This window comes from Apteryx rowi, unplaced genomic scaffold (assembly GCF_003343035.1).
Source record: "Apteryx rowi isolate R43461 unplaced genomic scaffold, aptRow1 scaffold_5, whole genome shotgun sequence".
NCBI lineage: Eukaryota > Metazoa > Chordata > Aves > Apterygiformes > Apterygidae > Apteryx > Apteryx rowi.
Genome location: NW_020450760.1, coordinates 9,628,959 through 9,643,586, shown reverse-complemented (window position 1 = coordinate 9,643,586; position 14,628 = coordinate 9,628,959).

The window sequence follows — 14,628 nt, the reverse complement described above, 5'->3', positions numbered from 1 at the left end:
TCCTGTGCTGAGGAGGGGAGCCCACCACCAAAAATCCTCCCTGCTCTTTCCCAGTGGTCCGGCCCCAGCTCACATGGAGCCCACGTCACTGCTGGGCTCCAGCACAGGCAGCCAAACCCTGAGGAGCCAGGGGAAGAGACCGCGGAGGTGTGGGTAAGCTCAGGGCCCTGACACTGTGCCAAGAGCTTCATTTCCATAAAATTTGCCCCTGAGATTTTATAAGCTTTTAATTTTCCACCATTGCTTATGAAGGCCCTACTTTGGATCAGCTTATGTTGTGTATGGACATTTTTATAGCATCACTTTCTATATTAACTCCCTGTATTGCTTCTAATCCACTTCAAGATAAAGGAAAACAATAACAACAACAGGCAAATAAGCTAGGCTTCACAAATGAGCTCAGGTTAAGTTAGGGATGCTATCATTTTGTGACATAGGTACCTAAAACATAGGCACCTAATTCCTTAGGCTATTTTGAAATGTCCAGTCTTCCTGCTCAAATTGCAGCCTTCTGGAGAGATAAGGAAACTTTTTGATGTAGAGATACAATGTGCTGTACTTCAAATCATTTGAGCATTTGCCTGATTGTTCTTACATAGCTAAAAGTATACATATTTTTCAGTGTCTCTCCAAATTTATTTGTCTCAACTGGACCAAATTTACCATATGGTTCTGTTTAGAACCACACAGTGTTATAGGAGAGAGGGCTGTTGCAAAAGCAGCATAGTGAAAGGTAAGTGTCTTCATCCAGGCTCAAATCCATGCTACACATTGTTATTGAATATTCCGCATAGAATTCCTGATGGCTCTGCAGGCAAAAAGCAAGTACAAATTTGCAGGATTTTTTTTTTTTTAAAGCAAGGAGATTCCTTATAGGGAAGAGCCTATAAAATCCAAAGGTCTATTTAATGACACGAAGGAATGCATACATTYAAATTCCGGCTTTCCTGATGGACATTGCCTAAAAGCATTAACCTCAGTGAGTCATTGTAGTTCTTCCTATCTTACTTCCCAATCTATAAAATAAGAATATGGATAATTAAAAGGGCTGTGGTGGTAATTTAGTTAACATCTACAGGGTAGGAAATGTCAGTGCCAAATAGTATTGTTGTCAGCACAGTAACAGCAGAGGTGGCTTTATATGCCAATAATTCACTAAAGCAGAATCCACCTGTCCAAAGTCTATCTTAAAGGTATAGCTCAGCTTCATAAGGCATGAGCTTTTCAGTGAACTGTGGTGACTCAGCTGTCTGAGTTCCAGATTTCATTTAATTTGTTTCTCCTAGGACATTATCTATGATCTGCCTCACTGTATTCATGGTGCAGACCATTATTCTTTTCTGATGCAAATTCCACATTGGCTTTGCGTTCTTCCTGTCAGTGGGGTTAGTCCTGAGTCATGTGGTTGAAGACTAGCAGAGACTCTTGCCTATCCATTTTTGAGTCTTTAACACATCTAACTGCAGAGTAGCTGAGAGAGATGTGTGAACTTGACTTATAAGATTAAAATATTCCACTTCCTGTTTCCACTGCATTACTAATACAATTCTGATTACTCCAGTGACAATCTTCAGCAGTTGTCACTCTTCATTTTATGCCAGTAAATCAAGCAGCGCTGTGCCACAGCTTAACCATGTGCCACTTTTCATATTACTTCCCAGTGTAACCAGTGTCATCTCTTGTCTTGCTCCCCTTTTTCGAAGACGGTAAAACAGCAGCTCGTTCATGGGCTCCCTTTCTCCACGCAGCACAAAGAGGGAAAATCAGAGGGAGTGTTAGCGTGCTTGGCAGCCGTGCGACCGCAAAGGCAAACCAGACACTTGCAGAGAGCAAGGAAGGGGCAAAGGCGTTGCCATGAGTATGGGCAGGAAGGAAGGAAAGCGAAGCATGGTCGTGCTCTCGGCGGGAGCCAGGAGCAGCGGCTTCACCCAGAGGCAAGATGCCGCCAGTTGCCAGCGTTGTCCTTCTGCCCGAGACCGCGGCTCCTGGCAGCCCTGGCGCCCTGCGAGACGCAGCTCAGCCCGGACCCACACGGCGCCTCGGCTGAGCGCTGCCCAGGCCCGCGAGGACGGCGGGAAAGGCAGCGAAGCGCCGCGGGCTAATCTGAAAGGTTCCTTTGTTTCTCTTTTATTGCTCTACCACAAGGGCTGTATWTACTGCAAGGTCGCTCGCCTAAGCTGTCACAGGGAGTTTTTGCCTGCTCAGCTGTGAATTAATAGTGACAAAGCTGTTTCACCTAATATCCTGTGATATCCTAGAAAGATGTTAGCTCCGTTCGGGACTGGGGCTTCAGGAAAAAAACAGCAAACAATAAAGAAAAGCTTGTATCAGCTTAGATGTTAAAAGCCCGATAGAGATAAACCAATACTACAAAGCTATGTGCAAGACACAGCCAACCATGTCTCGCAAGAGCTGAGGTAATTCTCAGGAGCTGGTTCTTTAAATATAGTATTTTGAGAAATATTATTGCTATAGCAACTACTTGGCTAAAGGTTCAATAGCAGGGATAAAAGATTCTTTTTCAGTTTTTTCTTTTTTTGCTTTTTTTTTGTATTTTCCTGGTAAATTCAAAATCTGTTAAGGATGAAACATTGAGATGGTGGCAAATTGTGTAAAAGCAATTTCAGTCAGATACTATACTAGTATCCAATCACATATAAATGTATGTATAAACATCATGTCTAGTTTTATTTTCATTAAATATGAAACTAAAGTAAATAAGTCAGGGATGCAGCTCATGCCTTGTTATGGCTCTTTAGATCACCTAGTTGTGGCACTTTGCCTTTCAGATGAGATACTGAATTTCATTTATCACAAGTAATGACCTTCATGAGCTTTTTCCAAGAGTTGGTGGTAGTATCCTCAAATCTGTGCTTGAATAACTGTGTCCTTATCCTCTTTGGCAATTTAATCCTTAAAAGCTTCCTCCCTTTTAACAACTAATTTGCAAAGAAATGACTCTTTTTCCCACCCTGCATGAAAAATCACACCTAGGAGCATTCTTATTTCACATTTCTAGCACTATAGTGCAGAGCCCAATTGTATCTAGATCCCAGCCCTGTCTCAGGAATACATTAACGTATTGGAAAAATTGTCCCCTTGGTTTACTACTTCTGGCAGAGCAATGGGTACCTCTGTAGATACCATGGCAAGCAGTAAAGCCAGAGAGCCACAGTCTAAAGGAGAGGTCTGTACTTAATCTTCTCTTTTCCCCAAAATTTAATTACATGTGGCATTGTCAGATTGAGACACTGTGAGGAACATGCAGTTCATCCTGTTAACCTGGTCTGGGCAGAATCACCTTGGCTCACATCCTTAGAAAGGAGGTGAAGTGGTGAGACTGAGGAGGCAAGGCTGATGGAGTGTCTCTTCTGAGGAAGTTGCAAGATTAGTGGCTCCACTTCAATGGGCAGAAAGGAAGAAGGCTGGGATGCAAAAGACAGGGAAAAAGTATCTTCTCCCTCATATTCCCTTCAACAGACTAACTGCGGGTGCCAGATGGAAAACTCAATCAAATCAGTAGAGCACATACATGGGGGTCACCCTCCTGACTCTGCAGTTCATACAGTCCCTCCCAGTTCAGCTTTCCTCCATCCGGACACACAACAGACGATAAGCAGGTGTGAGAAGGTGCAACCAAAGGCCTCAGGACACAGCTCTTTCCCACTATTGCTGCCTGTTTAATAACTTTTCCTCTTCTTCCCCTGATACCTCAGCATCCCTACAGGTTAGTTAGAGTCTCAAGGTCTCACAAAGTGGGCTGGCCTATGGCAACCTGTCTTCTGAGGTATCTTTTCACCTTAGGCGACCCAAGGACTCCTGAATGAGGTAAAAAGCCCTACTTCTTCGAGGGCAAGAACTCTAACAGTGCAAAATATCTATGAAGCAATTTCTGAGATTAATCTTACACTCAGAACAAGAGAGAATAGACATATGGCTTTATCCATCTTTTCCTTGCTCTTCCTCATGGAGTGCAGCACCATAAATAATTTTCTGCTCTGTCTCAGAATGCTGTGCAGCAGGTGAATGCAGAGAAGATCAAACTAAGGAGCCCTGGTAATACATTCATGTTAACCCCATGCAGGCAGAAGTGAGCTCTCCATCCTGGCCTGCAGAGAGTGTGCACATGTGCCTGGCTCACAGCTCAAGCAGCGAACCTGCATACAGGTTCTGCCTAGCACAAGCAAGTTGAGAAAAAGCTTCATATGAAGATATGGTACAGAAGAGCAATCCTGCATTCACTATCCCTTACATTTTTATTTGTTCACATGCATTTTTTGCAGAATTAGTGCCAGAAATGTGTGATAGACCATATGCAGTTTTCTGGACCTCTATTTTGACATGACTGATGCTAATCTTCCTGCCTGTCTGCACGGCCATTGGTGCACAATAGTGGTGTCTCAACCCAGTCCATGTGTTGCTATGGGAACCCATAATGCAACAAAAGTAGTAAAATACTCAGTGTATTCCAAAGCCATTCCTGGTGACTCAGCATTTAAAGCTGAAATTTGCAGCTGCTCTAACTCCCCATGTTCTGTATGAGTAGCACATTTCATCACTAAATGTAGCATTCACACTTTGAGGATGATTTGGTTTTGTGGAACACCAGAGATAGATTTAAGCATTTAGCAGTTTAAAGTTGGCTCCTTTTGGAAAGGGAAAATTCAGTCCTAAAGGTTTTTTTTTTTTGGGGGGGGGTGGGGATCTCTACTACGCTGGTAGATTCCTTGCTACTTCACCAGTAGATTCAAAATTTGACTTTGGATAAGCCTGACATAAAGAGTTTCAAAAAGTTGTAGAAATATTTATTAGCAATGACCACCATAACTCTATCTTGACCAAGAGAAGTAAAGAGAGATAACTTAACTTGGAAAAAAAAMMMCAGCAAATTCTGGCTGTCTCACTGTTATTTACACTCATGAGTTCCTCAGAAATTTTTCATATGAAAAATTTAAATTTCATTTGAAAGTCACGGATTCTGTATCTGGAGGTTCTCAGGTATTTTCCCCTTCCTTTTCTTGTTTTTTTTTGTGTTTATCAATGCGCAAAGAATCTTGAGAAGGTGAATATTAAATGCTTAAATGTAGGAGAGGAAAAAAGAACTCAAAATAAGTTATGTTTTAAATGTCATTATTTTTAATAAAATCTCAACACTATGATGAACCTGATTTGCTAGGCATTTTTTAAAGATTTGAAAGCAGCTACTTTTTATAAGGTCTGAGCCAGCTTTGTGGTTGCAGGAGAAGGTAGTAGTAATCTCTGTGCTTGGATACATATTATCTTCTGGAGAATGCCTGCTTTCCTACCACCTCTGCAAATTCATTTTTTGCTTAAATGCTTAATTTGTTCTTGCAAAGCATTCTGAAGCACTTTCACTCAGAGAAATGTAGCAAAATATTGCATATTTCTATTTTATTTGCAACAGATTGAAATGAGTGAACTGAGACACTATTCTCACTAGGTGGCGATTTTGGTCTGTTTAGCCAGGATTTACAGAATGAGGTGTGATCAGAAAAGCACAAAAATTTTGTCTTAAAGATGTGGTTTTTATGCAGAAGAAAAGAGAGCTGGCCACTGTGCCCTGAGTTTCACTGAAGGTGGGGTGAACTATCATGATCCTTTCAGACTCTGTCTCGAGCTGCTGCAAGCTGTAAGGGTGTGGATCATCAGACCTGGGGACTGAAAGAAAAGAAAAATCAAAATGTCCAACACTGATGGTCACAAGCTTTCTTCCAGCCTAGAGTTATTAACAGTTGGTTTATACTTACTTTACTTTGTAACACTTTTTTGTTTAATTATGTCTCCCTCCTCCCTCGTATTTATTCATCCTGCGATCGGTCAGCTCCTCTCCTCAGGAATTTATAGCGGTTGAGTTCCCAAGGTTACAGCTCTCTTACTGTCAGTCTCAAAGTACATTAGAATATGTTTTGTATTGCTGAATGACCCCCCTAAGCAGATTCATGTTTTACCCATTTTACCCATTCTTCTTTCTTTGCAGACACACTTCCCTGAAATATAGTGAACCACTTCCATCCCTATCTTTTCTCAACAATCAGACTTTTCAATTGCTATATTGGTGTTAAGCTATTCCATCACTTAGCTCTGCAATATCCAGCTTCTTATCTTGACCAATACTGGTTCTCCCCAGTCTTCTCCAAGGAGCTCACATTAGAATAAACCTGTTTCGGGTGCTTTATACTCACCACACCTGCTTCCCAGGAGGACTAGGCCTGCTCCTTCTATTAACTGTATTACCAGTTCAATTACAGTTTTGTCAATGGTAGTACTTTCTTCTCCTCACTATAACTCTTTAACTACGATATTTCTTTATCCTTTGCCATGTTTTTGGTATTCTTAATGTAATAAGACCAGACAGACCAATTACACAAGCCTCTTCCATTAGTTCAGTGGCAACTATGAATCTCCTCAACCTTAAAAGTCAAAAGACTCATCAATTAGCTAACATTTTAAACAACTTTGATCTTTATTTTGAAGTGATTTATGTGTTTCAGAAAGCAGTATGGAATGAATTAAATTCTCAGCATTTATTAGCTTTGCTCCTTTGTGCTCAGTTTTTATTCTAGGCTATATTATTCATATGAAAAAAATACGTTTCAATAATGTGATTCTCTGAGATGATTCCAAATGTATCCAGGTAAAACAAGGAAATCAATTAATAAACCTTGTGTTGAATGATAATATGTACTTTCTCTTTTTACCATCAGGACCTACCTGGCCACTAAAATGCAGATGACACCCTATAGTACACCATCAACTCTCATTTTGCTGGTCCAATCATGTGTATTTAATTCTTTAATTTAACAGTAACAAAAAATGATAGTTAGTACAAGTCCATCCAATAACTTCTTCTTTTTCCTTCTGCCTCCATTTCACTAAACCTTGACATCCATTCCCTTCTTTTCCTTTGTATTTTCCCCAAGTTCATTCTTCTATATTGCTCCACCTTGTTCCCTTATATGTCCAAAAGAACATTTATAAAATACTCTCTACTCACATGTTTGTCACTAATCTAAGCAACTGCACAATACAGAGAAGTGTCGTACTATGTTAAAAAAAAAAAAAAAAAGCCTCACTCAGCATTAGTATTTTGCCTGGGTCAGAAAGGATACATTTACTTCAATGAACTCTGCAAGCAGAATTCAAGAGAATTTCGTGAGAACTTGAATGAACTCCAGAGTCGACCACTGCTAAGTTTAGAGGCCTGCAATGTCATGATAAACTGCCATTGTGTAACCTGGGTTCCTTTTTAATGCAACCAACAGATGACTTTCTGTTTTTTAATCCCTTTTTATGTTTCCTGTTATTTGCGTTTTTTTGTCTTTGTTAGTTACTTCTCTGAAGAACTTACAACTGAAGTCACTGAGAAAATGTGGTTTTAACGTAAAAAGTTGTTCAATAGAATAAACTTTACATCTTTACCATGAAATACTATCATGCAGATCTAAATTCATGCTGAATTTCAGGAAATGACAATAGCCAAATAATTCAGCTTTGCTCAGAAAGGTACAAGATTTCAAACATAACATTAACTTGGTCTGAATGGTTTCTGAGAAACCTGTGAGAGCAGATATTCAGAGCCTGCTGAGGTGCAATTTCTCCATGCAGCAAAAGTAGTTATACCAACCAAAAGAAGCTGCTCTGTGTGTTACAGTTATGTCACAGTTTCAGACTGTCTTTAGAGGTTAAATTAAATTTCTCTTTTAAACCTTGACATGGTGCATAGTGAGATCAGTACTTGTTAACATGAAGAATAAAGATAAAATATTCCTTCTGTCTTTCCAGCTTTTCTTCTAATAGATCATCTTGTCTGGTCTTACCCCTTTTTAAAATTTCAGTTTGTTAGAGAAGGAAGGAGAAACTTTGTTCTTTTTTTTTCTGGCAGGAGCCTCTTGCATTTGGGATATCACTAAGTCCTGGAACCAAATTCAACTACATCTACTCTTCTTTGGAGGCACCTTTTCAAAAAGTCAGTGGGTTCATCTCTGAATTTAGGCAGTTGCAGTTTGTACCAGTTTGTTTACAAGGGTTCCAGTTTGGCCCTGTGCTTTCTCAATGACCCACTACTTCTCCTGCCATGGCAGATAAGACTGCCCCAATTCATCCCCCAAATGATCTCATCTTTTAGCTCCCAGGCATAGTGAGGTTTCACATCCCTAAAATATTAACTAAGAACATACGAGTTCCGATACGAAACCTGGAAAACATGGTTCAGCACAGACAGACTTGTTCCAATGAGGGAACACAAGAATGAGATGCATTCATGTTATCCTGCCTTTCTTCAGCTGTTACAAGACATCAGATTGCTTTCTCCTCACTCTTTCATRAGAACTAACTAACAGCATAGCTGAAAATGATTTTTTTACATGGACTTTTGCAAATCCACACCCTTCCCCAAAACATGGTCAGAGCACTTCACAGTTCTGGTCAGCTTGGTTATTCTCCTTGTACCCACAGTCACCACTATCAGCAGTGCAGCTGGTGACATCCCACCACAGTGCCAGCACCCAGCACCTGCATATGAGAGCAACGCAGCCTCATTACTGTTACCATGATTGGCCGTGGCTCACTGAGGAGCCCTGTAAAATACCCTTTTACCAGCCTTCAGATCAGAATCATGGAGCCAAGATCTGTGATCCATGCAGTTCCCAACACCTGTCCCTGGAGGACATATGCAGGACCGAGTATTTTCTGTGACACAGAGATCATGAGGCCGTGATGGGCTGTGGATGCACGTCCTTTACATACAGGTTGTCCCTCTAGTTCCCTACATGCATCAAAGCCTCACAGTTGTGTCTGTGATGATAGTACAATGTTGTGAATGGTGGAACAGTCTTAAATTCACCATTTGTGTGAGGTCTCTGACTTCCACATGAAAGAGAGGTACCATGCAGAATAGCTTATAGCATAAATATACCTATGGGCAAAAATTCAAAGAGATCATTTTTAAGGGTTTAAAGCTCTTTGTGATGTATTGTCTATGCATACATTGATTCTCATTTTTATAGCCATTTAAGAGCAATGCAACTATTGGATTTTTTTACATGTTTTCTTTTTGGGGGATATGCAAAAGAAAATAGATTATTTCTAAGAAAAATTAATAAATAACCAAAAACATTTATTAATTCAGATCAATTGCAGCCAGAAAATTTAAAACGGAGTATTTGGAAAAGCAGTGCTCTTTCATTCTGTCATTTTCTAAAACAAACATCTCAGATTATTTGAAACAAAGAAAATTTGCTAATATTTTGGAGATTTGAATATTTTAAAACTCAAAGCCACAATTAAGCATTCCAATTTGAATCAAACGAGACATTAAGGTCAAATGTTTTGCATTTCTGTTTAACAAGAAAAAAGATGAGTGTATTGATTTTGTGGTCTGCCAGGACACCTGCCAAAAGGTCTCAATCTGCTTTCCTATTTAAATGAAAATGAGAATCTTTGGCATAAATAGAAGATATTTTATAGGAGTTTATTAATAAAACTCCAACCATTTGGTATTATAGTGTGCAATAACCAGGCAGAGTCTGACCACACTGATGAAAACGTCTGTCTCTGTATTTTCTAATCATGTAATGCAATTAACTGAGTGGGTTCTAAAATTCCCCAGTCAAGCTATTCCAGTCTATGTTCAGTGAGGATCTACACGTTCTTCAGTACGTGCTTGATTGCCCACCGCTGTATTGTACTGCACTAATCCTGTACTAGTGTACTGTATCGCCCTATTTCATGTCACTCTGATCACGATCTGGCAAGAGGCRTCAGAGTTCTCCATTATTATCACTCATTTAGCTTGAGAACTCTAATCTACTTCATGATCTGGTTTTCCTTTTCCGTAAAGATAATGAAAGCCTAAAGCCTCAAACAGAAAAACAAAAATGCCTTTTGTTATTGGGGGGAGTGGAAGGGCGTTCAGCTGTCTTTTCAAGATGTCTCAGGCAATGATTGTTTCCAAAGATGGTAAAATTATGTGTGATCAGAAAAAAGGCCATTTTATATAATCAGCAAGCCCAGAGTGTAGCACCTGTTTAACAGTCTGATAAATCTACAAGACTATAGAAAATTTGGTCCAGTCACCCATACAGTGCAAGCACAATTAACATAACTTTGAATATTTTACAGGAACTTCTGTTTATTGAGGAGTTTTTTATACAACATTATGAAAAGCATGAAGTTTAATTGTTTCCATTCTAGCCTGAGTAGTTCACAAACTCCTGCAAGAAAACTTCAATATAGAAGGCTTTTTCCTAGATGTACAACAATATACTTGGTATGAAACAAGATTTGTAAAAAGACTGTATTTTAATCTTTTTTAAATGTAYATGAAGGCAACACTGTATAGGGACATTTGACCAGCAATACCCTTCAGTTTTGGCATAATTATTCCACTAGATTATTCCAATATTATTTATTTTCAAATATTTCCTTCAGGGGCCATACTATTCTGAAATAAAAACAAATCTATTTCAGAATAAAACTCTTATTATTGGATAGAATTATTATTCTGTGGCTGGGGAGGGGAACCACATTTTATTTATTCATTTATTTTAAGCAGAGCATTCACAAGATCCTAAGTGGTTACTCCAGGCATCAGTTTCACAGCAGACAAGAATCAAATGTCAAATATCGATCTTCTGCAGTCCAGAAGAGCTGCTCCTTCCTTTTTGTAGATGGGTTGAGACTGTGGCCCTCTGCTTCCACTTAGCTGAAATTCAGGGTTGCTATAGATGAATAATCTGCACAAGAAATGCCCTCAGGGAAGTCAGCTCAATAATCAATTGCTAGAAACTGGGCTTTCATTTGACTATATTGTGCAGTCAGGAACAGATCTTTTTAAAGCCTTTTGGGCATGTTAAGGCTCAAGAAAAGAGCTTCAGGCTGTGGCAAACTGGCATGAATCCCCCTAGGGCAGGGAGCTTTACATCCATTGGGGAGCTAGCCTTTGTATAATAAAGCCTCCTGTAGCTGCTTTGGGGAGCTCTGGCCCTTTCCATCAGCTCGTGTCAGGCTTTTATTTCAGGGAAGCTGCAGACTAGTAAATGCTAGGTGTCACTCAGCCCTCGGCTTGGTGCACACTTACTGGAAAATTGTCGTTTGCAGGCTCAGAGGGCCAGCAGGACAGATCCTTAACCTTTCAGCATCCTACTGCTCTCCCACATACTGCTTTAGCTCTTTGGTAGCTCACTGCAAGTTCATTTTGCTTTCATTTGGAAGAGATAATGAGAAGAATCTTGCTGAGCAATTACATCATATTAATAATTATATGGGAATAAACACAGTATGAATAACTGCAGGGTGCTGTGTTGGGCAGGAATAACTACCTATTTAAAACAGGATAGTTTTTCTTCTATGCAATGAAAGGCAGAAAAATAAAGAATTGCCAAAGAGAATAAGATGGGCTTGTGTTGGTAAAAAGAAAGAAATGGATAATAAAAAATTGTCTTTGTCCTGCACAGCATACTGAAATTGGTGCAATTTTCTTGGGCTGAGAATCTTCCCCTACTAATGTTGAAACTGAGGAGAGTGATATAAAGTATAGTTCACATGCATTTCATGTAATTTGTAAAAGGGATGTCTAACCCTGTCCTAGAACTGTTTTTTTATCATCAGTGGCTCCTCTAGTACCTGAGAGCAGGAGTCACCAGGTTAGCATGGGCATCTCCCTGAAAAAGAACTGCCCAATTTCCTGGCCTGGTCTCTCCATATCTGACTGCTTATGGCAGTAATAGTGAGGTGTGGAAAGCAATGAATCTGAGTGGCAAGATATGAAAATTTAGAGTCAATGGGGCTATCCCATTTTCTCCAGTGACAGAATTTCCAACCACCAAATTTCAGACCAAATTTTCTAAACAAGTCTACTACTACAGTAAAAACAAATTCTGCTGGGGAACAGAGGTACTTGGCTGGCACTTCAGGAAACATAAAGTGCCCCTGCCTTTCACGAAGCTATAGCTGAGATGCTTCCTATTTCCGGGAGGACCTTATATGCCTGTGCTTCTACAAAAAAGTATGAGAAATACCCCTTAAATCATTCTGGCATCAAGTTAGCTCACGTAAAAGCACCAAGAGATGCTGCAGGAAATCTTCCTCTGCCTCTATGTGTTTTCTTAGCTTAGCTACCACTCTGGGGCCTTGCCAGAGAAGTTTGGAGACCAGGACAAAAATAAACCAGGCATGAGACTAGGAAGGATTTGTGTCTTATTATAGGTATTAAGTCAGGTATTAAGACAGGTATTCTGTCTGAGATAGCAGTATTTGAAGTTAAGGCTTCTGTTTAGATAATGGCACCAAGGAGTGTCATAATCCCAGACACTGAGAATTTTAGGATGACTTTGGTGGGAATCAAGTGTGTAAATACTTTTGTGAATATTCTGTTTTTCAAGGTTCTGTATCTAAATGCCACCAAGAATATGTCCCCTTAGTGCTTCACTTCATAAGGAGCAGGACTGCTGGCAACAGTCTCTATGGGAACCAGACCTTATCCGGATAGCTGCCATTTTATGCACAGAAACTGACTTTCTGCATTTCTGCAGAAATCTTTGTCTTAGGGTATTTCATGCTTACTTTACATTGGCTTACTTTACCTTCTTATCACCTTCTGCCTTTTCTTGTGTGACCACAACCAAGCATTGTGCTCTCATTCTGAAAGGTTTCTTTTACACCCTTCTCGATTCTCCTTCATTAAGATGCTTTCTTCAATACTTTTCCATTTCTTTACAACTTAGAATACTTCCCATTATTAACTATATTATTTATTTGTGTCAGACCTTGCTGTAAAAGCCCTGCCATTTCAATTAGACATCTGAGGCCAAACTATATTCTGCCTTCTTCATGCATCAGCAGCATTATTGACAATAAAAAGTGCCATAGAAAAGATTTCAGCATTTATAGTCATGCAATTCCACTCTCTTGAGCCCCAGATCAGTAAATGTTAATGAGTGTTAATGATCTTTGCTCTGTTCTAAAATTCTCCTGCGAGCATCTAGAAGACTGACCTGTCCTTTGACAGCCCACTATAGCTTTTTTTCACTTCAAGTGATGAACAAATCATGATAGACTACAACTCTTTTACACAGAGTTTTATGGRTTCTGCAAGAGCAACTAGAGTAGATGTCTAAAGTCAGAAAAATACACACATGGCTTTTCTAAGTAAATTAGCACTAGTTCCTAGTGCACGATTGACAAACAACCGCATCTCAGCTTTACCAAACCACATTCAGCCCTGACATTCATCTGCACAATCTCAGTACGGTCAATGAGTTGCCTGAATGTAGGCAAAGACAAATYTGATCTCTGACCTAAATTTTCTGTTTTGTAAAATGGAGAAATGTTTTAATTTACTTTATCAGAGAGCACTTTAAATAGTTTCCCTTTCAAGTGCACTGATCTATTTGTCACATAATCCAACAAAAAAAATTATTAACCAGAAATAATGGGAAGAGATAACACTGTAGAGCCCTCCAAAGAGACACGGCTACGTTCTGAACCACACGCACAACAGGCACAACTTGTTCACTGCTGCAATGATTCATATCTTCTGGTACATCAGGAGAAAAAAAAGGGGGGAGAGCTGTCAAGATATAGTCAGTGACTTTTTATTTGTCCTTAGTCTGCAGAAGAAAACATGTAACACCTCCCTGACCAGTAACAGGGCAAAACAGCAGCATTTTGTACATGTGTCAGTTTTTGAATGACCGTGCACGTCACACTCAATTATTAGCCAAATAGCATGTCTCAGTCACAGCACATTTCGGAGTATTTTCAATTCCCATTGGCCCTAGAAGGATGGGGAAGCTCAGTTTATACTAGTTCCACCTCAATATCTATCTTGCTTGGGCTTTGTGAACCCATCCATGCAATAAAGAGTAAAGATTTTGTTTTGAAGAGGCAGCACGAGCAATATGCTTACAGTCCCAGATTAATTCTCTGTTRTCCTTGAATAAGCAGCAAATGTTGCATAGCAGGCTGGTTTGCATACAGAAGGATTCTGATATACAGCAGTTCATATATAGGAGAGAGTAAAACTCCTGTACTAGAGGATACAGTATACTGATAACAAATTCTAGCTCTTTATTTTGTAATTTTTTGAAAATGCAGGTTGAATTGTTTGGCTTTTTGGGGAGGAATAAGCCTGCAATTAACTCTCTGCCTATCTAAGGATCCCAGCTTATGGTGGTCTCACTAAAGGTTATGGAGACTGAGCTGCTCTGCACAGAGGTGCTCTTGTATCAACAGCCTTAACTCTATTAGGAAGTTTCAGCCTGGATCTCTAGCCTGGCGTTGACAAATCTTGTCTTTCTCTCTTATTTCTCACTGTTTGAAAAAACAAAGTCAAAATCAAAATCTGGGCCTTCTCTGCCATCCTCCTAAGCAATAGATGAGCCCCAAGCATGCACACATCATGCTGAAAGAATCATCTTTTTTAGTACTCTCTTCCCTTACTGCCTCTATTCCTTCTTCATTCCTGTCTTTTTCAGGCTTTCCAAGGTGACATGGGATTCAGGCAGAGTGATGAGAAACAAATGTTTTAATTTATTAAACAAGAGAACTCTTCAAGACCTTTGGAAAAAATACGAAATGTGATCTGTGATTGTGCACAGAACACATCCC